Below are 23,096 nucleotides of genomic sequence, written 5' to 3' on the forward strand. Positions count from 1 at the left end.
CATATGACATCTACGCATAAAACCAGGCTCTGATACCACCGTTGGGGAACATAGTAATTTTAAAAAATTTCCTACGCACACGCAAGATCATGGTGATGCATGGCAACAAGAGGGGAGAGTGATGTCCATGTACACTCGTAGACCGTAAGCGGAAGCGTTATGACAATGCGGTTGATGTAGTCATACGTCTTCACGATCTGACTGATCCAAGTACCGAACGTACGACACCTCCGAGTTCTAGCACACGTTCAGCTCGATGACGTCCCTCGTACACCGATCCAGCCGAGTGTTGAGGGAGAGTTCTGTCAGCACAACAGCCTGGTGATGATCTTGATGTTCTACCGTCGCAGGGCTTCGCCTAAGCACCGCTACAATATTATTGAGGAGGACTATGGTGGAGGGGGGCACCGCACACGGCTAGGAGATCAACAGATCAATTGTTGTTGTGTCTAGAGGTGCCCCCTGCCCCCGTATATAAAGGAGCAAGGAGGGGAGGCGGCCGACCAAGAGGAGGGCGCGCCAAGGTGGGAGTCCTACTCCCACCGGGAGTAGGACTCCTCCTTTCCTTGTGGGAGTAGGGGAGAAGGAAAGATGAGGAGAGGGAAAAGGAAAAGGGGGCTGCACCCCTTGTCCAATTCAGACCAGAGGGGGGGGCGCAGGCCTCCTTCCTTTTGGCCTCTCTCCTCTATTCCCATATGGCCCAATAAGGCCCATATACTCCCTGGCGAATTCCCGTAACTCTCCGGTACTCTGAAAAATACCCGAATCACTCGGAACCTTTCCGAAGTCCGAATATAGTCGTCCCATATATCGATCTTTACGTCTCGACCATTTCGAGACTCCTCGTCATGTCCCCGGTCTCATCCAGGACTTTGAACTCCTTCGGTACATCAAAACTCATAAACTCATAATAAAACTGTCATCGATACCTTAAGCGTGCGGACCCTACGGGTTCGAGAACTATGTAGACATGACCGAAACATGTTTCCGGTCAATAACCAATAGCGGAACCTGGATTCTCATATTGGCTCCCACATATTATACGAAGATCTTTATCTGTCAAACGGCATAACAACATACGTTGTTCCCTTTGTCATCGGTATGTTACTTGCCCGAGATTCGATCGTCGGTATCTCAATACCTAGTTCAATCTCGTTACCGGCAAGTCTCTTTACTCGTTATGTAATGCATCATCCCGCAACTAACTCATTAGTCACATTGCTTGCAAGGCTTATAGTGATGTGCATTACCGAGAGGGCCCAGAGATACCTCTCCGACAATCGAAGTGACAAATCCTAATCTCGAAATATGCCAACTCAACATGTACCTTCGGAGACACCTGTAGAGCTCCTTTATAATCACCCAGTTACGTTGTGACGTTTGGTAGCACACAAAGTGTTCCTCTGGTAAACGGGAGTTGCATAATCTCATAGTCATAGGAACATGTATAAGTCATGAAGAAAGCAATAGCAACATACTAAACGATCAAGCGCTAAGCTAACAGAATGGGTCAAGTCAATCACACCATTCTCCTAATGATGTGATCCCGTTAATCAAATGAAAACACATGTGTATGGCTAGGAAACTTAACCATCTTTGATTCAATGAGCTAGTCAAGTAGAGGCATAGTAGTGACACTTTGTTTGTCTATGTATTCACACATGTACTAAGTTTCCGGTTAATACAATTCTAGCATGAATAATAAACATTTATCATGAAATAAGGAAATAAATAATAACTTTATTATTGCCTCTAGGGCATATTTCCTTCACACCAAGGGGCCCATGAGGCAGGGGGCGCACCTAGTAGGGGTGGTCGCGCCCCCCACCCTCGTGGCCAGGGTGTGGGCCCCCTTTGGTACTTCTTTCGCTCAATAATTCTTATTAATTCCAAAAATGACTTTCATGGAGTTTCAGGACTTTTGGAGCTATGCGGAATAGGTTTCCAATATTTGCTCCTTTTCCAGCCAGAATACCAGCTGCCGGCATTCTCCCTCTTCATGATATACCTTGTAAAATAAGAGACATTAGCCATAAGTATTGTGACATAACGTGTAATAACAGCCCATAATGCAATAAATATCGATATAAAAGCATGATGCAAAATAGACGTATCACCAAGCAACACTATGTAAACGGTACCTGCACACAAAGAAAAAATACTTGCAACCCAATGCATAAGAGGGGTTGTCAATCGCTCCATGGTAAAAAGATAGATTAAATTGTATGAGATTGGACAAATAGATCTTGCAAAAACACAAAATAAAAAAAGTGCAGCAAGGTATTTTTGGTTTTTTGAATCATAGATCTGAAAACAATATGATAGAAAATAGACCCGGGGGGGGCATAGATTATCACTAATGGCTTCTCTCGAGAAAATAGCATACGGTGGGTAAACAAATTACTGTTGGGCAATTGATAGAAGAGCAAATAATTAAGACGATATCCAAGGCAATGATCGTGTATACAGGCATCACGTCCAAGATTAGTAGACCGAAACGATTCTGCATCTACTACTATTACTCCAGCATGTATCTAGTGTATTAAGTTCATGGAGAAACGAAGTAATACAATAAGAATGATGACATGGTGTAGAAAAGATCTATTCATGTAGGAATAGACCCCATCTTTTTATCCTTAATAGCAACGATACATGCGTGCCTCGCTACCCCTTTTGTCACTAGGTGAGGACTCCGCAAGATTGAACCCATCATAAAGCACCTTTTCCCATTGCAAGAAAAATCAATCTAGTTGGCCTAACTAAACCAAAGATCCAGAGAAGAAATATGAGGCTATAACAACCATGCATATAAGAGATCAAAGAAAACTCAAATAATACTCATAAATAGATCTGATCATAAACTCGCACTTCATTGGATCCCAACGAACACACCGCAAAAAGTCATTACATCAAAAAGATCTCCAAGAACATCCAGGAGAACACTGTATTGAGAATCAAAAAGAGAGAAGAAGCCATCTAGCTAATGCCTACGGACCCGTAGGTCTACGGTGAACTACTCACACATCTTCGGAGGAGCACCAATGAGGATGATGAACCCCTCCGTGATCGTGTTCCCCTTAGGCAGAGTGTCGGAATAGGGCTCTAGATTGGATCTCGTGGTTCTGGAACTTGCGGCGGGTGGAATTGTGTTTCGATCACTCCCCTAGGGTTTTGGAATATATGAGTATTTATAGAGCTGAGAGGCGATGGAGGAGACCTCGTGGGCCCCACCACCCACTTGGGCCCGCCTGGGCCTCTTGGTGTGCCTAGGTGTTTTGTGCTCCCCTCGACCTCCCCTATAGTACTTCTTTTGCCCACTAGGTGCCTTCTGGTCCAGAAAAATCTCCAAAAAGTTTTGCTGTGTTTGGACTCTGTTTGGTACTGATACTCTATGAAGTAAAAAACAAGCAAAAAACAACAACTGGCACTGGGCACTATGTCGATAGGTTAGTCCAAAAAAATGATATAAAGTTGCTACAAATGATTGTAAAACATCCAAGAATGATAATATAATAGCATGGAACAATCAAAAATTATAGATACATTGGAGACGTATCACGCTCCGTCCCGAAAGTCCTCTCCTTATTTTTCTAGGTCAAAAGACCTTATGTACCAGAAGATGGGCACCAAAGGTGGGACGAGGAGCCCACTACCCACCAGGGCATGCCTGCAGGGGGTGGCGCGCCCTGGTGCCTAGTGGGCACGTGGGTAGCCCCCTCTGGTTGTTCTTTTCTCCAGTTTTTAAATTTATTCCAAAATAATTCTCCGTAAAATTGTAGCTCATTTGGAGATGTGCAGAGTAGGTATCTCTGACATCACTTTTTTAGGTCCAGAATTCCAGCTGCCGGCATTCTCCCTCTCTGTGCAAAACTTGCATATTATGAGAGAAAAGGCATTAGAATTACTCAATATAATGTTAAAATGCATAAAAACACTATAAATAATAGTAGGAAAACATGATATAAAATGGACGAACAAGCGGTGGTGTTGCAAGCTTACTCAAAACAGAAGGTGAATCAAGTGCAGAGCTACATAACGTCCCCTTGTCTTAGAGGGAACGGTCTTGGTTCTATCATCCTTAAGATTCTTCATAGTGATCAACAGATATAAATCCCAAGTGACTCAGCAAATAAAGCTATGCTCCTCGACAATGGCGCCAGAGGTCTAGATAACCCACAATTATAGGGGATCACAACAGTTTTCGAGGGTAGAGTATTCAACCCAAATTTCTTAATTCGACACAAGGGGAGCCAAAGAATATTTGCAAGTATTAGCAGTTGAGTCATTAATTCAACCGCACTTGGAGAGTAAATATCTGTAGTAGAGTGATCAGTAGCATAGTAACATCATAATTTGGTAGCAATAGTAGCAGTAGCAATGGCAATGGTAACAGTAACAACAATATTTTTGTAGCAATTGTGGCAGTAGTGGCAACAATAGTAACTTAGCAACGATCAATATGTGAAAAGCTTGTATGCATTGGATCGGTGATTGTGTTGGATAACATTCATCATGCAACAGTCATAACCTAGGGCGACACAGAACTAACTCCATCATCAATATAATGTAGGCACGTATTCGGTATATAGTCATACGTGCTTGCGATAAGAACTTGCATGGCATCTTTTGTCCTACCCTCCCGTGGCAGCGGGGTCCATAAGGAAACTAAGGGATATTAAGCCCTCCTTTTAACAGAGAACCGGGACAAAGCATTAACACATAGTGAATACATGAACTCCTCAAACTACGGTAATCACCCGAAAGAATCCAATTATTGTCACCTTGGGGTATGCGGATCATAACACATAGAAGGTGCATACAACCGGCAAGATCAGATCAAGAACACAAATATATCCATGAAAAGATAAACGGTTCAGATCTGAAATCATGGCACTCGAGCCCTAGTGAGAAGCATTAAGCATAGAAAAGTCATAGCAACATCAATCTCAGAACATGGTGGATACTAGGGATCGAGCCCTAACAAAACTAACTCGATTACATGATGAATCTCATCCAAGCCATCACCGTCCAGCAGGCCTACGAAGAAATTACTCACTCCCGACGGTGAGCATCATGAAACTTGGTGATGGAGGATGGTTGATGATGACGAAGAGGGAAGACCCCCCTCTTCGGAGCCCCAAACGGACTCCAAATCTGGCCTCCCGATGAAGAACAGGAGGTGCCCGTATTGTAAAATGCGATGAAACTTCCTCCCCTAAATTTTCTCGGGAAATAGGAATTTATAGAGTTGGAGTTAGGGTCAGCAGAGCCTCGAGGGGCCCACTACTCATCAGGGCGCGCCAGAGGGTGGTGGCGCGGCCTGGTGCCTAGTGGGCAGCATGCCCACCCTCTAGTGGGTCTTTACTCCAATATTTCTCTTTTATTCCCAAATAATTCTCCAAGAAGTTTCGTCCAATTCCGAGAACTTTATTTCTGCACAAAAACAACACCATGGTAGTTCTGCTAAAAATAGCGTCAGTCCGAGTTAGTTTCATTCAAATTAGAGTCCAAAACAAGAGCAAAAGTGTTTGGAAAAGTAGATACAACAGAGACATATCAATTTTTCCAACAGTCTCCCACTTGCACTAGAATCAATAATCTAGTTAGCACTTTTAACTTTTACAACAATGGCCATCCGGTGTCAGTCCATGCTTTGCTTGTGGTATAGACCTCGTCCTATCGAATCTGACAACTTCATATCCATGTGTATCATTTGCATTTCAATGTATCCGTCATGCTTTCACATAAATTCATAATTTGTGTGAAATAAGCTTAGTATATATTGAATCATCGTTAAGACCTTCGATTCCTTAGATTGAGCTACAGAACCACTATTTGAAAACAATGTTCTTTTTGCACAATCATATAGAAATCATACCAAGTTCATAAGTGAACTTTTTATTCATCACCCACTATTGTTGCTTCTAAGGTGACAATATACTTAACTTTCTGTTATATAATTCACCACAATAACTTTCTTGGACCAATTCCAATTTACTGTGCCACCATAAATCTTTTAAAGTGAAATTTTCTTGGAGCACCAATTGAAGATTTTGTTGTTGTTGTTGTACTTCTTACATCAAGCATGTATTGATGTAACTCCTTACAACAATCTCTTCATTATCTCCATATGCGAGAAACATGTCATAATGCTTAACGACATTTTCACTGTTAGCCTAGGATCAACAATTTGACCATTCTGGTAACTTTACTCACAACTTACATGGAGTACTTGGACATATCTGGTTATTTACACATGCCATCGAGTTAACACAAGTGTGATTGAAATCATGTATTTCACTCATCAGTATTTCAAGATACTGATTCTTGCTAAGAACTCCTTCCATGTGTGTAGCGACCCGACCTCAGATGGTCAAGTCTCTATGCTTAAGTGTCACCCCTGGATGGGTATGCTGACACACACAGTACTTGAGGATTTATAACAGAGGTAAATCACATGTATAAAGTAACGTAAATACTATTACCTCAATCCATAAAGCAAAAGAAACAACAAGGTTCTGGATTCCCATAAACACCAATGACAAGGTTGAGTGTAGAAATCGTAACCCTAACGTATCACTTACTCGTCGTAAGAAATCCTGCAACATGAGATGTTGCAGCCATGTAGGTCAGTACATTGAATGTACTGGCAAATTCACACCATAGGATAATGATAAATAATATCTATCACTACATGCATATCTGGCTGGTGGAAAGCTCTAAGGTTACAGTTTTGCATAAAGCCAATTTTTCCCTACAACAAAGGAATAAATTTTATTTAACTATGATGGTGGTTTTTAAGCATTGAGAAGGTTCACCCAACTCAATCCCAATTAAGCATCATCATTAAACCCAACTAAATTATATTAAGAGTGATGAGATCCACATGATAATCCAAGAACTAGATACTCAAAACATCCATAACCGGGGACACGGCTAACCATGATTAGTTTGTACACTCTACGGAGGTTTGCGCACTTTTCCCACAAGACTCGACCGCCTCTGTTGTATTTCTCGCACTACAAGGTGTTTGAGAAACGGATGACCGAGACATAGTCTTTTAGAAGCATTTACTCTCTACTCTGGGCGGACCGATACACCTACAATGCCCCTACATCTACTAGTCCACCTCTTCAAGAGCTCACACAACTTACTCAACTATGCCAGAGCCCATAATGGCTTGTGGCTGCACACGGAAGTTTCTAGCATGAATAATCTTATGATCCCTTTGAGCCTGGGTGTCAGTCCATAGGATAATCACATGGTAACCCCGGGATTTCCAAAAAAACAGGTAACACTGGGTTCCCCAGGTGCCTCAATCCACCCAGATGTGTATTAAAGTAGCTACCTTAAGTTAACCATTAAATAACAATACTCACATCTGTCATGGATACACTCACCCAATCCACGTCTACAAGCAAGGCATAGCAATATATGCAACGTAGAAGTAACTCCCAAAGGTTTGATAATAAACAAGGTAATAGGTTCTACCTCATCATCTACTTCCCAATACCCACATGTTATCAATACCTTACCATGCAATGTTTGAGGGTGAAACTAATGCATAAAACTGGGTATGAAAGGGATACGATCAAAGTGTGAACTTGCCTGTACTGTTCATGAAGATGATTCACACTCAACTCCTGATAGTTCTATTCGTCACACTCCGTTCAATCTATCGTAAGCAACCAATAGTAACCACACATAAGCAATCACTCAAAAAATCGGAAAGAACGAAGAAGACAATTCGGAAAACATCAAAATCAAGAAAATAGCTCTTGCAACATAAAACAATTTCTAACTGTACCAAAATTAAGTGAATTTGGCCGTATCAGAATGTTTAGGTTAAGAGCTTTGATTTGCAAAAAGAATCAACTAAATCGGAGTTATAAAACTCGAGTTACGATCAAAAGAAGTTCAAATACTAAACTGTTTGAAATTCAAATTTTAAACTTTCAAAAAACATGTTTAAGTTGATTATCTAGATAGAGGGGATCATAACAAAGAAGTAGGCATTGGTTTTGTTGGATTTGGACAAGTGCGTAAAATGTTGTGAGTGTTTGAAATCTAGGGGCTATACTGCAATTAAAATACTTACAAACGGGTCCCTGGCCACAAAACAAATCTAATATGTAGAACGTTCGCAGCCGAGGCTTATATAGCGAAAACATCCAGTGCCAACACTAAAAGAATGAACGTTCGTTAGCTAAACATACTGGTTTGAAATATAAAAAACGAAAACCTAGATCTAATCAGGACCGTCGAACCTAGATCTAACGGACGAGGTAGGAGTTGGGAGGTACTGCGGCGGTGGAGGTCAACGTCACCGAAGAAGGAGGTCGCGGCGGCTCGGGCATCAAGGGGACAGCTGCTCCGGTGGTCCTCCGGCGTGGCAGAGGGGTCAGGGAGAAGCGGTGCGACTAGGGGACTCTGAAGGGGGTGGTGGTGTCGAGCGTAGGCGGTGGTGGAGCGTGGGGCAACGGCGGCGGATCTCGTCGGAACTCGCAACTCCGGCCAGGTTTTGCACGGGCATAGGGGCGGTGGTGGCTGCAGTTTGAGGGGGAAATGGGGCCGGGATCGAGGGTTTATAAAGGGGGCGAGGCATGGGTGGGCTTGGTGGGCTGGGGGGCTCGGGGGCGGTGGCTTATAAGAGGGGCCGGCTGGGGTTGGGTCGCTACAAGATGGTATTAGTGCACACACTGATTGTAGGACACGACCACTAAGCTAAAGCCCTAGATCACTACTCTCTTCTCATTTCGGACTCCTCTCCCTTTTCTACTCTTTAGGATGTCAGATGCAAGGAACAAGTCACACAACCGGCTTCGCTCCACTACCCTGCTCAGTGTCACATTTACCCCATGGTACAAAGAACCATCCAGCAGAAGAAATAAGCAATGAAAGGAACCCTCATGGAAATTTTAGAAGAACCGGTGATGAAGGAAGATGTCGAGGACACACACACAAAGGAAACAAAATTAAAGCCTGCACCAAGTCATGCTATTCATGTGGGGAAGAAGGAGACATCCCCCAAAACTGTCTGAATGGGGATCTAGTAGAATTCCCGACAGAGGATGTAGAGTATGACCCACAGGAAATAGAAGCCCTGATTGGAACGGAAAAATCCAGGAAGAGAAGTAGATTGGATACAAGGAAGGACCTGAGCCATATCACTTGTTTAAGGTGCAAGGCGTGAGGGCACTACTTCAACAGTTGCCCAAAAAGGAAGCCGAGGACCCAAGGAGGCTATGTAATCATGAGGAAACCTCGAGACTTGTCAGAAGTAATATGTTTCTTCTGTAATAAAGCAGGGCACTTTGCAAGAGATTGTCCCAAGGAGAAGGAGACTTGTGCTAAATAGTTGAGTTAGCAACAAAAGAAATGTAGTAGTAGTAGTGGGAACAAATTCTTTTACATTAAGGTGTTGAGTTGAGGCATGTACTGGGAATGCAGGAGATTGTAATAATTTGAGAATCAATAAAGTTAGCATAGTTGAGTACGTTACAAGACCTCTTTCAGTGGTGGTCTAGCATATGTAGGGGAAAGTAGGTGTAACTGTCCACCCAGAGTAAAGAGTTATTGTTTCAGAAAGACTGTGTCTCGTTTCTCCGACTATGGATGTATTCGAGTCTTGTGGGGAAAAGTGTGCAAACCTCTGCAGAGTGTACAAAACTAATCATGGTTAGCCGTGTCCCCAGTTATGGACATTTTGAGTATCTAGTTCTTGGATTATCATGTGGATCTCATGACTCTTAATATAATTTGATTGGGTTTAATGATGATGCTTAATTTGGATTGAGTTGGGTGAACCTTCTCAATGTTTAACAACCACCATGATAGTTAAATAAAATTTATTCCTTTGTTGTATGGAAAAATTGGCTTTAGGCAAAGCTATAACCATAGAGCTTTCCACCAACCATATATGCATGTAGTGATAGCATTATTCTGTTCAATACTTTCTTGTGTTACATTGCCAGCATATTCCATGTGCTGACCTGTTTCGGGCTGCAACGTTTATGTTGCAGACTTTTCAGACAACGAGTAATGTGCCTTAGGTCGTGATCTTTCACTCAGTGATGTCATTGGAGTTGATGGACTCACTTTATCTTCCAAGCCTTCCGCTGTTATCGTATTTAGATGGCGCTATGCCATATTTATTGTAATAAGTTCTCTTGTGAGACATTCAATGTAATAAGTGTGTGATTACTACTTTGTTATAAATCCTTCAAGTATTGTGCGTGTCAGCATTACCGATCCAGGGATGACACTGATGCACAGAGATCAGACTGTTTGAGGTCTGGTCGCTACAATGTGACTTCGACAAGAACACTCTTCTTGACATTTTTCATACTAAACTGCATTAGTACTTTTGTCAATATGTATTTTTTGCTAAGTCCGATTAGACACTACTATGTCTGTATATTATTATGTCTAATACAAGGACTATATTGGCTAAGTAATTTACTGAAAACTATTTTCAAAAAAGTCTTAATCTATGTAAGGAAATATAATTTCCAATCAACAATGTGTCATGCACACACAATGGTTAGAAATATTATCATGCTCCTACTTACTTTCTTGTAAATACAAACATCTTTGTTTCTATCAAAGAAATCATTTTATTTGATCAATTCCACTATGCTTGCTTCTGATCACTACTAGATCTTTTGAAGTTTGCGCACTTACTAGCATCTCTGGATCAAGAAAGTTACCTTGGACTGTATCAAATGTACATCCTTGGTTCTATTTCCATTTGTTATATCTCATAACCAAAATATTTACTAGTTTAATCTGAACTAACTTTAAGTATTACTATGATGAGACAATCTTGTCATAATCAACTCCTTACTCTTGTCATAAACTATTTGCAATAAGTCAAGTAATAAGTCTCCAACATATCCATAATTTTTGATTGTTCCATGCTGTTATATTATCATTCTTGGATGTTCTACATGCCTAGTGTCAGTTGCTGTTTTTTTCTTCTTATTTTTACTTCGCAGAATATCCATATCAAACGGAGTCGAAATGCCACAAAACTTTTTCGAGATTGTTTGGACTAGAAGACAACTTGGGAGCTAAAGAAGCACCAAAGGGGAGGCCCATGGGGCCCACCACCCACCTGGGAGTGCCAGAGGCCCCTGGCGTGCCCTGATGGGTGGTGGGGCCTATGAGGTCTCCTCCGCCGCCTCTCAGCTCTATAAATACTCAGATATTGCAAAAACCCTAGAGGAGTGATCAAAACACAATTCCAGCCGCCGTAAGTTCCAGAACCACGAGATCCAATCTAGAGCCCTATTCCAGCACTCTGCCGGAGGGGAACACAATCATGGAGGGGTTAATCATCCTCATTAGTGCTCCTCCGATGATGCGTGAGTAGTTCACGATAGACCTACGGGTCCATAGGCAGTACCTAGATGGCTTCTTCTCTCTTTCTGATTCTCAATACAATGTTATCCTAGATGTTCTTGGAGATCTATTTGATGTAATGGTTTTTTGCGGTGTGTTTGTTGGGATCTGATCAAGTGCGAGTTTATGATCAGATCTATCTATGCGTATTATTTGAGTTTTCTTTGAGCTCTTATATGCATGATCGTTATAGCTTCGTATCTCTTCTCTGAATCTTTGGTTTAGTTAGGCAAGCTAGATTTATTTTTCTTGCAATGGGAAAAGGTGCTTTGTGATGGGTTCGATCTTGCGGTGTCCTCACCTAGTGACAGAAGGGGTAGCGAGGCATGCATGTATAGTTTCTATTAAGGATAAAAAGATGCGGGTCTATTCCTACATGAATAGGTCTTGTCTACATCATGTCATCGTTCTTATTGCATTTCTCCATTTCTCCGTGAACTTATAACACTAGATACATGCTGGATAGCGATCAATGTGTGGAGTAATAGAAGTAGATGCAGAATCGTTTCGGTCTACTAATCTTGGATGTGATGCCTATATACACGATCATTGCCTTGGATATCGTCATAATTATTTGTTAGTCTATCAATTGCCCAACAGTAATTTGTTTACCCACTGTATGCTATTTTCTCGAAAGAAGCCACTAGTGAAATCTACGGCCCTGGGCCTATCTTTTATTATATTGTTTTCAGATCTATTATTCCAAAAACACAAAAATACCTTTCTGCACTTTTCTTTACTTATTTTATTTTGTGTTCTTGCTAGATTTATATATCCAATCTCATACAATTTAATCTATCTTTTTACCGTGGAGGGATTGACAACCCCTCTTACACGTTGGGTTGCAAGTATTTGTTCTTTGTGTGCAGGTACCGTTTACATAGTGTTGCTTGGTTCTCCTACTGGATTGATAACCTTGGTTTCAGAACTGAGGGAAATACTTGCTATAGCTTTGCTGCATCGTCCCTACCTCTTTGTGGAAATACCAACGCAGATTCAAGCTATTGTCAAAGGAATTCATGGCACCGTTGCCGGGGAGACATCATCAACATCTATCAGGTTCCTAATCACAAATCTCATCTCCTTGTAATTTACATTATTTTCCATTTGCATCTCGTTTTCATCTCCCCCACTTCACAAAAAATTGCCTTTTTTATGCGCCTTCTTTTTTGATTGCCTTTTTTCGTTCGATCTTTTGTTTTCTTGAACTTATCATCATGAGTGACTTTGGTATCACTACAAAAAATACACTTCCGTGATGATACGTGTTTGTTATAGTAGGTCGTGTTTTTTGTCATGCATGTACATCCATGACGATTCTATGACAGAATCAAGATAGTCATAACTATGCTGTCGTAGAAGTGTTCCATGACATTACCAAAATTATCATCACGGAAGTGTCCACTTCCATGACGATAAATCGCGCGTCACAGAAGTGCTTTCGTCAAGGGTGACCGACACGTGGCATCCACCGTAACGGAACGCCGTTAAGCTATCGGGTCGGGTTTTGGATCCGATAACCCGTTAACAGCCCCGACCAATGGGGATTTTCCACGTGTAAAATCATCATTGGCTGGAGGAAACACGTGTGGGCTCATCATTGGGACAGATGTCATCCACTCATTGGACAGAAGGCGCCTATGATACGTCGACACATGGCACGACCCAAAAGAGGCGCATTCTTGTGAAAAGGCCGGCCCGTTTGACTTGGTCAAAAGGTGGCGGGCCGGCCCATGGAAAGCCTGTTAACGGCCTGTTCGCATATAGCCCATTTACATCCCGCTAACCCAAGGCCTGTTATGCACTATCCGAATTAGGCCCAGTAGCATCATCTGGGCCATCCAATATGATTCCAGCCCGTTTTCACTTCTGCCGCATGTATGGCCCATGACGTCTTTCGGTCCATATGAGGCCCTATGTAACTCTTGGCCTATTAACGACCCATGGTGAAACTGGCCCGTAATGAACATTTTATCACTTTACACCCATTAACGTCCCATGGTGAAACTGGCCCGTAATGAACGGTGTATCACTTTATACCCATTAACGGCCCGTTATTCCGTTAGGCCGTTTCCAGCCCATGTTATCTTTCGGCCTTCTCAGAGCCCATTTATTCTTGGGCTAATTTCCAGCATTCGTTTACTTACGGTCCGTTACTGTCATTTTCTGCTTGTGGGCCAAATTCAGCCCGTGGTTACAGTCGGCCCGTTTGTGGTCCGTTAATACATTGGGCCGTTTTCACAGCGTCATCAAATGCGGGCTATTAACGATGGCCCGTTATGGTCGCCCCATGAACGGACGATTCCAACTCTAGCCCGTTTATGGCCATAATGCGGTCTGTTTGGCCCATGTTTGGCTAATCGATCATACAGTCCGTATAAGGCCCATTGATGATACGGCCCACAGAAGGCCCATTGTTTCTATGGCCCGTAGGAGGCCCATTGTTTCTACGGCCCGTAGAAGGCCCACTATTTCTATGGCCCGTAGGAGGCCCAGTGTCACTACAGTAAATATTAGCCCATGGTTATTGTGGCCTAGTTTTAAAAAATAGGTTATTGCAGCCACTAGCAAACCGCGGAAAAAGAACTGCAATGACTACAAGCAAACAAATAAACAAGACAACAAGGAAATAAATAAGCAAGCAACTAACGCTAGGCTATCACGGCTATTACACATATTACATCCACTAGGCATCAAAGTTCGCCACCAGTGCAAATATAGGGAACAAAGCAGCATATCATATACACTGGTTGTCAAAGTTGGCGACCAGCACATATAAATGCCGCAGCAAAACAAATCCAGAACTGAAACCACTTCAGAAGATCTCAAGAAACAATATCCTGGGTACCCATAATGCCGGCAAGATGCTTAGCAAGCTTATTAACTTTCTCTTGTTTGGCGCTTAAATCCTCCAGCGCTTGCTATTGCACCAGAAAATATGCATCTGAATTCTGCAGGGACTTCCTCAGTCCTTCAGCTTCCTGTCGCAGCACATCTGATCGTTGTCTTTCAACTTGAAGTTGAGACTCAAGAAGACGAACTGATTCAGGCAGCGAGTTCAAAGAGCTTGTGCCAGCAATAGTGGCCAGTAACTCAAACACTACATCAAGACCGGACTTTTGGGTTCCCTCACTGTCGTCAAGATAGTTTTTATCAGCTTTCTTGGAGACCAACAGGGATGTCTCACTATCTTGAACCTTATCTGCATTACTTCCTTTACCATTGGATAACGCGGTACTGTTCTCCAATATTTTGTCTGCATTCTAAAAGAGAAACAAGCAGACACATCACATGTTTACCATGTTGTATATGAAACTCATTTTGGTAATTGAGTTCAGTAGTAAAGTGGACAAGATAACAACATGAAACAAAGATATACCTATGTACCATGGTCACTTTATGGTCTATATCATTCTAGTTTTTGTTGCCAAATCAAGATAGATACACAGTTCAAATAATATTTGTTCAAGACAAAGCCGAATAAACAGAATATAAGTGTGGGTAACTATAGAGCAATAACAACACTTGTAATGTGCATGACATGAGAACATAACTGTTTATTCAATTGAAACTTGAATCAACATAGAGCAGGTTACAACAGCAAACCAATTAAAGACACGGGTTTAAAACATACCTGTTGCACCATTGGAGTTTCAATTCCATCCTTCAAAATTGAAAATAGTTGGTATGAGTAAATACAGTAATGCAAGAGCAAAGGAGTATGAACCATAGCTACAGAACCTGACCTAAGAACAAATCTTCTTCTCCTTTAAGCGTCGAGTTGGGATTCGGAGTGGTGGTCCTCGTGCTTTGGGAACTACAGTTCCCTTACTAACTGCTCGTGTTTGGGTGCTCTGTGGTGGAGACAGTGCTGTGTCAACTCAAACTGGGTTACTATCTGCCGGGGTTGGGGTTAGAAGGGGTGTAGCTGGTTCTCTGTCCAACTGGTAGGGGTACAATCTGCGAGAGTCTGGGTTATGTGTGGTGGATCTGGTCCTTGGGCAAGTACAACCGTGGTTCTATCTGCATCAACTGGTAGCACTATCTTTTCTGAAGACCGTGTTATTACTCCCTTAGATACTGCCATCACGCTCTCCAATTCAAATGGCTGATAAACAAGAAAAGTAATTGAAAGTATAGACATTGTATGATAGACAGGTGAAATGGATAGTGGGGAATAAAAGAGGGCATGAAATAATTCATATATATGATGGCTAACCAAACAGAATAGCATGACATAATTTCACATATATGATGGCTAACCAAACAGGATAGCATGACACAATTTCACATATATGATGGCTAACTAAACAGGATAGCATGACACAATTTGACATTATGATGGCTAACTAAAAAGATGGTAAGACATAGTTCAAAATATGACACTATGTAAACAGGATGACATGACATAACTATATAATGTGTTTATTAAATACGTTGGCATGCCATAACTCACATACATTCACGGATAGAATGCCATAATTCAAAATATGATGACTGTAAACACTAAACAGGATGAGATGATATAACTATATGATGTCTTTATTAAATGGGTTGCCATGCCATAATTCAGATAGATGATGTGTATGTACTATGTAAACATGATGGCATGATATAATTCAAATATATGATTTATATAGTAAGCAAGAAAGCAGATGGCAATCCATATATGATGTAAAAACTAAGCAATGCAAGACAACATGCATGACATGGGTAATATAACCCTGCCAAGTTTGAGCATAGACCTCAGGGGGAAATAGGATTGGTCATCAGTCTCTAAATCCTCCTCTGAGGAGCTCTCTGTAACCAGCAAGATGTCTGCTTCAGCAGGTAGCATTGTCTGCTCTGAATACCTTGTTTTCACTCCAGATACTTCCATCACCGCTTCAAATGGCTGACGCACAGGAAGAGTAGTTGAATATACAAATGTTGTCGACAAATGGAACATGTAATACAAAAAAATGATATCATGATATAATTCACATACATCATGATTTGCTAAATAGCATGGCATTGCATAATTCACATATATAATGTCTTGCAACAAGATGGCAATGCATAATTCACATATATGGTAATTAGACACTGAACAGGTGGCATTCACACAAAGCATGTCTAAACTAATCAAATGACATAGCAATGCGAGACACCATACGCACGATATGAGCAACATAAGCCTGCCAAGTTAGAGCATACCCCTCGGGGGGAGGGGGGAATAGGACTGGTCATCTGTCTCTGAATCCTCCTCTGAGTAGCTATCCGTAACCAGCGAGATATGCGCTTCGTCAGATAGCATAGTCTGCTCTGAAGACCTTGTTTTCACTCCAGAATTTGCCATCACCGTGTCAAATGGCTGATACACACGAAGAGCAGTTGAATGTACTAACATTGTTGACAAATGTAATATGTAACGGAAAAAAGGATGGCCTGATATAATTTACATATAAGATGACTGGCTAAGCAGGATGGCATTACAAAATTCACATATATGATGCCTGGCTAAACAAGATGGCGTTGCATAATTCACATAAACGATGAATAAACTAAACAGATGGCATTTGCACAAAGGATGTCTAAACTAAGCAGATGACATATTTGATGTATAAAGTAAGCAATGCAAGACACTATATGCATGATATAACCAACATCAGCATGCCAAGTTAGAGCGAAGACCTCAGGGGGTAAATAGGAGTTGTCTTCTCCTTCTGAATCCCCCTCGGAACAAATATCTTCCTCTCGATTACAATTCGAAATGCGTGGAGGGGGCTGCCTTTGCTCCTACCATGGAGCGACGTCTGCATGAAATTTTATTGCCACGCAAGGCTTGTCTCTTTTGCTCTACATGTTCAGTTCCATTGTTTACAATAACTGTCATGCATAGGAATAAAACATAGTGAGATTATGTAAGGAGTGCATGCAGAAATCCAGAGTGATGGTAGCAACCTGTGGATAGACCCAAAAACAATAATAGCAGGCAGATAATGGCTTCAGTTAAAAAATACAGATAATGGCTTCTTTACTATTTGTTTCCCAACCAACATGAAACTCATAGTAGACACCGGAGACTAACTAGATAGTAGATATATACTATTGATAGCGGCCCCGATATGTACCCCACCAACCATTTAAAAACTCAAGTTTGACCATTAGTTTGGAGCTGACTCAGAGTCTAATCGGTGAACAGGACGATAAAGTAGCATGTAATATTAAGCGATGCATAACGTAAGCAGTCACGAAAGAGTGCGACCTCTCTTGCGGACCCGTGTAGTCCTCGAGGTCATCTGCTTGGTTGATGATGGTAATGCAGTTTTCATGGCTGCCAGCGGTGGGGAAGAAGATCTGAGGCGGCGAAAGACAGTCTGGAGGCCGGATCCCTGCTATGCTGGACCCTTCTGTCGTTGGAGTAGCTGAGCTGGGGTGGACGACGGTGCAGCAGGAGCGGGACAAACCACACAAGGGTTTTCTTTGACAACCATCTATAAGAGAAGTAATTCTATAAAGGCTCGTTTGAATTGGATGATTCCAACAATGCAGGGACAGGAAATAGACAGGAATAGGATAGGAATGCACATGCAAAACAGAGAATTTAAAAACATAGGATTTCTGCCAATCTGGGTGTTTGATTCACAACAATTGGAAGATCACAGGATGCAAAGAAGCATGGTGAGATGAAGTCAAACCACAAGAAAATGTATGGTTATAATGCTATTATGCTACTACCTCTTAGTCTTGTGCTTCATGAATAGGAATTTGAAAAGGAGGACAAGTGAAAATTAAAATTCCTATGTTTTTTCTTTCAAGGAGACACTAAAGGAACAAATCCGTGTGCTCAGTGGACAATATATATAATATGTAGAGTAAAAAAGAGATGCAACAAGTGTACAATCTCTTTGGTGAAGCCATGTCGATCTCAGCGTGATTGGGTTGGCCGGTAAGGATGCTCCGGCTGACTTTGCTATCGGAGGAGGGGAAGAAGATCTTAGGCGTGTGGAGATGGAGCCCGAGGTACTGCTCTGCTGTGATGGAGGGTTTCGTCGTTGGAGCAGCTCCGGTGAGTTGTACGACACCGAGGCTGAAGCAGGACAAGAGAGACAATGAACAATGTTAACCTGAGTGGAATTCTAATAGCATCTCCAATATATGACATAAAATACATAACCACAAAGTGCTAGATGTAAAATACATTAGCCGCTCATCTCTGAACTTAACTGTCGATACTGAACTTAACTATCGAAACTGAATTTTGCTGTCGAAACTGAACGCGCTAGCAAGGTGAGGCTACACATCGGCCGACTGACTTTTTCATCTCTGGTCAGTCGATTTTGCAGCCGTTGGATATGAAATCAAGGGCCTGCGGTTCATCTTCAACCTCCACCCCACTGAGCCGCCAGCCTCCACCGGCCAAACAGCAGCCCCCCGCCGCCCGCGGCCAGCGGTGCGCCGCTCCGCCCGCCCCGAAAACACTCCCCACTGCCGGTCCGCCACCGCCCCGGCCATCCCTCTAGGCCCCCCCCGCGCCGAGCATTTTCTCCGGCGATCCCCACGCCACCGCCCCGCCAATGCCCCGCCACCGCTCGTGGCTAGGCTGTGGGCCCCCTCTGGTACCTCTTTCGCTCAATAATTCTTATTAATTCCAAAAATGACTTTCGTGGAGTTTCAGGACTTTTGGAGCCGTGCAGAATAGGTTTTCAATATTTGCTCCTTTTCCAACCAGAATCCCACCTGTCGGGATTCTCCCTCTTCATGATAAACCTTGTAAAATAAGAGATAATAGCCATAAGTATTGTGACATAACGTGTAATAGCAGCCCATAATGCAATAAATGTCGATATAAAAGCATGATGGAAAATGGACGTATCAACTCCCCCTAGCTTAGACCTCGCTTGTCCTCAAGCGGAAGCCGATATCGAAAAATATGTCCACATGTTTAGAGATAGAGGTGTCGATAAAAATAAAATATGGACATGAGGGCATCATGATCATTCTTAGAACAACAATTTATATAGATTTTGTCATATGATTTCTTATGCTCAAGTAACAATCTATTCACAATGTCAAGTATGGTTCAAAAACTTCATTGAGAACTAACAAACTATAATCTCAGTCATTGAAGCAATTCCAATTTATCATAACATCGAAAAGAGTCAAGAATAGAGCCTTTCAGCAAGTCCACATACTAAACTATCATATAGTCTTCTACAATTGCTAACACTCACGCGATACTTATGGTTCTGGAGTCTTAATCGGACATAGATAACGATAGGGGCTTATAGTGTTGCCTCCCAACGTTTTACCTCAAGGGTAATGTCAACAATAATAGTTCATGCTAACTTACATCCAATTGGATACATATATCAGGATCTTTCCAACATGAGGTGCTTGCCAAAGCATAAAAGGTAAAAGGTAAAGGTGAAGATCACCTTGACTCTTGCATAATGTAAAAAACAGGCCCTTCGCAGAGGGAAGCAGAGGTTGTCTTGTGATTTTAGGGTTGGATGCACAAAATCTTAATGCAAAAGAACGTCACTTTATATTGCCACTTGTGATATGAACCTTTATTATGCAGTCCATCGCTTTTATTACTTCCATATCACACGATCGTATAAAGCTTATTTTCTTTGCACTAATAAGTCATACATTTTAGAGAGAAATTTTTATTGCTTGCAACATGACAACTTACTTGAAGGATCTTACTCAATCCATAGGTAGGTATGGTGGACTCTCATGGCAAAACTGGGTTTAAGGATATTTGGAAGCATAAGTAGTATCTCTACTTGGTGCAAGTAATTTGGCTAGCATGAGGGGGGAAATACAAGCTCAACATGTTGGACGATCCATGACAATATACTTTAACTGAGATGTGAGAAAACATAACCCATTACGTTGTCTTCCTTGTCCAAAATCAACTCTTTAGCATGTCATACTTTAATGAGTTCTCACAATCATAAAAGATGTCCAAGATAGTATATTTATATGTGAAGACCTCTCTTTCTTTATTACTTCCTATTAATTGCAATGATGACCAAAACTATGCTTGTCAACTCTCAACAACTTTACGACTCATACTCTTTATATGTGAAGTCATTACTATCCATAAGATCAATATGAACTCTTTTATTTCTTTTTATTCTTTCTATTTCCTCAAGATCATAGCAAGATAGCAAAGCCCTTGACTCAACACTAATCTTTATTGTATATAGCTCACGGACTCGATTACATAGAGGGATCACAAAGCAAAACTCAAAACTAATTCATACCAAAGCTTTATTCTACTAGATCAAGATATTACCAAAAGGACCGAACTAAGAAAAACGGTAAAGATAGGAGTGTGATGGTGATACGATACCGGGGCCCCTCCCCCAAGCTTTGCAGTTGCCAAGGGGAGTGCCCATACCCATGTGATTATGTCTCCTTCTTCACAGTTGGTGTTGTGATCTTCTTGGCGATGATGCCCCTCAGGATATGATTCTGCTCCTCGAGCTTATTGACTTGTTGTTTGAGGTCCATATTTTCCTTGCAGAGCTTGCCCGTAACGGCTAAAGCTCCTTTTACCCAAGGATGCTGCATAGCTTCTGGAGAACAAGTGACACTCTTTTTCATATTTTCATAAGAAAGAAATTTAACATTGGAAGGGATGACCGAGTTTGGAATAGCTGAGCTCTGTAGTTCCCCCATCATGAATCCTGCTTGGAAGCGAGAGGTAACTTCTTGATCCTCCTCCATGGCATCTATCCTTTTCAAGTCGGCCTCCATCTCGTCCTCCGTTGATGGCCCAAAGTGATAAGCATCACTGTTTGCTCCTGGACCTGGTGTCGGGTGAGACACCCGACTCTCCCCGACTGACTCTTGAGAAGACATCTTGCTCTAAATGTGTAACAGAAACAGCTTGAAACAAAAACAGAAGACTTTTGTGTGATACGGTGGTCAAAACCTTCGGGAGATTATATAATGAATTTTTACCGACCAAAATAAGTATCATGCAAGAAAACGGAGTCCGGAGAGCACACGAGGTGCCCACGAGGCAGGGGGCGCGCCTAGTAGGGGTGGGCACGCCCTCCACCCTCGTGGAGGCCTCGTGCCCTTCCCGGACTACATCTTATTTTCCTAAATTCTTAAATATTCCAAAACGAAGAAAAATTGTCATTAGAATTGTTTTGGAGTCGGTTTACTTACCGTACCACATACCTATTCCTTTTCAGAGTTTGATACATTCTGGAAAGTGTCCCTTATGTATTCCTCCGGGGTTACGGTTTCAGTAATATTGGTTTCAACATTTATAGGATTACTTGAGATATAATGTTTGATTCTTTGATTGTTCACCACCTTCGGATTTGTGCCTTCGAAGTTGTTGATTTTTATGGCAACGGAATGATAGACCTCCTCGATAACGTAAGGACCTTCCCGTTTAGAGAGAAGTTTTCCTACAAAAAAACTTAAACGAGAGTTGAATAGCAACACATAATCACCTACGTTAAACTCACGATTTTTTATCCTTTTATCATGCCATCTTTTAACTTTTTCTTTAGATAGCTTGGCATTCTCATATGCTTGGGTTCTCCATTCATCAAGTGAGCTAATATCAAATAACCTCTTCTCACCGGCAAGTTTGAAATCATAGTTGAGCTCTTTAATATCCCAATATGCCTTATGTTCAAGTTTGAGAGGTAAGTGACATGCTTTTCCATAAACCATTTTATATGGAGACATACCCATAGGATTCTTATATGCAGTTCTATAGGCCCATAATGCATCATCAAGTTTCTTGGACCAATTCTTTCTAGATCTATTAGCAGTCTGTTGCAAAATTAATTTGAGCTCTCTATTACTCAACTCTTCTTGACCACTAGACTTGGGTGATAAGGAGATACAATTCTATGATTAACATCATACTTAGCAAGCATTTTACAAAAAGCACCATGAATAAAATGTGAACCAATATCAGTCATGAGATATCTAGGGACTCCAAACCTCGGAAAATAACTTCTTTAAGCATCTTAATAGAAGTGTTATGATCAACACTACTAGTTGGAATAGCTTCTACCCACTTAGTAATGTAATCAATAGCAACTAAAATATGTGTATATCCATTAGAGGCAGGAAAAGGTCCCATATAATCAAAGCCCCAAACATCAAACGGTTCAATAACAAGAGAATAGTTCATAGGAATTTCTTGACGTCTACTAATATTACCAATTCTTTGACATTCATCACAAGACAAAACAAACTTACGCGCATCTTTGAAGAGATTAGGCCAATGAAAACTGGATTGCAGTACCTTATGTGCAGTTCTATCTCCAGCGTGGTGTCCTCCATATGGTTCGGAGTGACACTTGCGTAGGATATGTTCCTTTTCATGCTCAGGTACACAAATTCTAATACCACCATCTATTCCTTCTTTACAAAGGTGTGGGTCATCCCAGAAGTAATGTCTTAAATCATAAAAGAACTTTTTCTTTTGTTGGTATGTGAAACTAGGTGGTATAAATTTAGCAACAATGTAATTAGCATAATTAGCATACCATGGAGCAGTACGAGAAGCATTAATGACCGCTAATTGTTCATCCGGAAAGCTATCATCAATAGGTAGTGGGTCATCAAGAACATTCTCTAACCTAGACAAGTTGTCTGCAACGGGGTTCTGAGCTCCCTTTCTAAATATGCAAATCAAATTCTTGTAGCAAGAGAACCCATCT

The sequence above is a fragment of the Triticum dicoccoides genome, chromosome 5B, assembly GCF_002162155.2.
Source record: "Triticum dicoccoides isolate Atlit2015 ecotype Zavitan chromosome 5B, WEW_v2.0, whole genome shotgun sequence".
Taxonomy (NCBI): domain Eukaryota; kingdom Viridiplantae; phylum Streptophyta; class Magnoliopsida; order Poales; family Poaceae; genus Triticum; species Triticum dicoccoides.